Source organism: Silene latifolia, chromosome X (genome assembly GCF_048544455.1).
Source record: "Silene latifolia isolate original U9 population chromosome X, ASM4854445v1, whole genome shotgun sequence".
NCBI classification, from domain to species: domain Eukaryota; kingdom Viridiplantae; phylum Streptophyta; class Magnoliopsida; order Caryophyllales; family Caryophyllaceae; genus Silene; species Silene latifolia.
Genome location: NC_133537.1, coordinates 324,580,163 through 324,583,092, shown reverse-complemented (window position 1 = coordinate 324,583,092; position 2,930 = coordinate 324,580,163). Strand labels below are relative to the sequence as shown.

Here is a 2,930-nt window from a genome sequence, read left to right as displayed (position 1 = left end):
TTTTCACGTTTTTTCCTTTTTTTTTTTGTATCCTCCTTTTCTTCATAAATTACCAACTCCAAACCAATGGATACAAGCCAAACTTGGCACAATGAAATATATACCGCAAAAACATACACTAACTAGCTTGACAAGGCAGGCTAAATTTGGAATGTAGTTAAGGGTCAACAGGCAAATTTGGCTGATGTGGAGTTAAATGGGTAAGAATGAAAGAAAGGGAATGTAAACACCTCCCTGCATGTTGATATGTTCATTTTATATATACTTTTACCCCTCATATTAGCTCGGTTTCTATTGATTATCATACTTTAATTAGTATATTTTTGAGCTAATTTTGTGTTCTAGGTGTATTGTTGTGTTTGTTACGGTTTTGTAGGAATCTAAGCATTTAGAGGCTTTTTCCTATGATATTTGTACACCAAGTTCAGTAAGCTAAACAAGGCCAAATATTGGACTAAGTATGTGAAGATTACTTGGGTTTTGCATGAAGATTAGTGGATTGAAGCAAGGAATTACAAATGAAGCCAAATGCAAAGTCAAGCCCAAAATAAAGGTCCATATCAAGGTGGCAAGCATTGGATGCTAAGAGAGCTTAGGATGCTAGGAATTTAGAACATTAACCGGGTGATTAATCGCACATTTAATCACCAACATTGGATACCTTAGCAATTAAGAGGAAAATTAAGAGATTTGACCGAGGATCACACGACCCCGATCGGGGCCGCCCAACCCCGATCGGGGTTGCATGCCTGTTGACTCTTACGTTTTTCCCTTCCTCTCCTATAAATAGGAGAGGTATTCCTAGGTTTTGGGCATCCCATTTTACGTCCAAGTTTACTACATTAAGCCTCAAGCATTATAAGTTTTCTCTCATTAGTTTTCATTTCAAGTTCAAGTTGTTTAAGCATTCCTTAGTTAATCATTCAACACTTTGTATTTCAAGAGATATTCAAGCATTTGATATTCAATCTTTTGGTTATTAGTTGTTTGTTCTTCCATGCAAGTCTTCCTTTATAAGGTATTTCTTATTGCAAGTTTACAATTTACATCATTGCTTTAGTTATCACATAGTTATCATAATCAAGTATCTCATATTTACCTAAGCTTTATTCTTTTCGTATGTTATATCACCTAATTAGTATAATTCATTTAACTATGTTCAACATTACTTACAATTTAGTTTGCATTTTACAATTAAGTATGAGTAGCTAAATTCTCTAGTCTAAAGGCTAGGGGAGCCATGCAAAATCAAACATATAATATGATTAAATAAAGTTCATAATAATATTGATCAATTGCTTCCATCACATGCTTGCTTTGTTATGCTTAATCTTTGATTATCGGCCGTAGTCGTAGATTAAAACTTGTTTATTCGTTCTAAAGTCGAGAGGCACGGAATTGAATTAGACTAAGCATGTGTGGTAGGACGACCTAGTCATGGACGAGAGTTTTTCTAGGACCCGGTCTATGGTTGATACTAATGCCGTAAGGTGGGTATCTTTAAGCCTAAGTAATTGACAAGATTATTAGTATCAAGTTTATCATGTTCATATGTTTACCTTTGCATGAGTGACCCGAACCCTTTAGACTATCTTTTATCATATTATTTACATTGCAACTTTTTATTAATCATCAAACCAATAAAACCAAAACCAAATCGTAATCGACCTTGATAAAAATCCACCCATAGCAATTCACGACGTAATTCCCGTTTCCTTGTGTTCGACCCCTATTACTACATTCATTTGTTGTCTAGGGAATTTATCTTTGCATAGGTACGCGATTAACCTATCAAATTTTGGCGCCGTTGCCGGGGAGACGGTTTTATTGCTTTTTGAATTGTCGATTTTTATCTTGTTTTCCTTTGTCTTGGGGAACACTTGTTCCTTGAGACCGTTACTTATCACTTCTCTAGAAATTGTTGTCTTATGCCCAGGTCTTCACGCAAGGGAGAATTGCTTTCACCGGATTCCGATCCCGAGAAAACCTTTAGGAGAAGACGACGTTTTTGGAAGGAAGTGAAAGAAGCCACCTCACCCGTACAAGTTGAAAGTGCTAGAAAGTCTTACTTAGACGATCTAGAGATTCTTGAAGAGGAGGAGGTTTCAAGTTCATCATCTCCACCACCATCACCATCTACTACCAAAAAGATGGTGAAACTTTCCGATCACTCAAAGCCCACCGCGGCCATGCTTCCGGCCGGAATCACAACCACTCAAATCACCGCACCGGACTTCGAGATCAAACCGGCTTTCATTAGCCTTGTGGAGAGAAAGCAATTTGGAGGAAGTCCTTTGGAGGATCCCAATTTGCATGTGCAAAACTTTTGTGACTATTGCTCCATGATCCGTCAAACGGGCGTCACCCAAGCCCAAATAAGGGAAATACTTTTCCCTTTCTCTTTGAAGGATAAGGCCAAGCTTTGGATCAATAGCCTTGACCGCACCGCCATGGGAATCACCAATTGGGAGACATTGGCTCTTGCTTTTTACCAAAAGTTTTTTCCACCGGAGAAAACTCAAACTTTGAGGAGCCAAATCACCGGATTCCGTCAACAAGCTCTTGAGAGCTTATATGAGGCTTGGGAGAGGTACAAAGAGCTTCAAAGACAATGCCCACATCATGGGCTAGATTATTGGTTTCTTGCAATAACATTCTACAATGGATGTTGTGCCGAGTCCCGAAGGATTCTTGATTCCGCCAACAATGGGCGGTTTGATCAAATTGACACCGATCTTGCTCATGCCACGATCGAATCTATGGCGGTCCATGATGCCCAATATGTCAATTCCCGAGTTGTGCCATCTAAAGGTAAAGAAGAATCCTCTAACAACTCTGTTTTGCTAGCTCAAATTGCTTTGCTCCAACAACAATTGGCGGAGAGGGATGCTAGAGATTCCATTCAACAAGTCAATGCCATGTCTTCAACG

General features: G+C 38.8%; 1 non-coding gene across 1 annotated transcript; it reads right to left on the bottom strand.

Annotated features, from left to right (window-relative positions):
* Window positions 1-2,522: 2,522 nt before the first annotated feature.
* Window positions 2,523-2,629, bottom strand: LOC141624682 (small nucleolar RNA R71). The gene has a single exon (XR_012534487.1). It is a non-coding gene; the product is annotated as a small nucleolar RNA R71 (small nucleolar RNA).
* Between the last annotated feature and the right edge of the window lie 301 nt (window positions 2,630-2,930).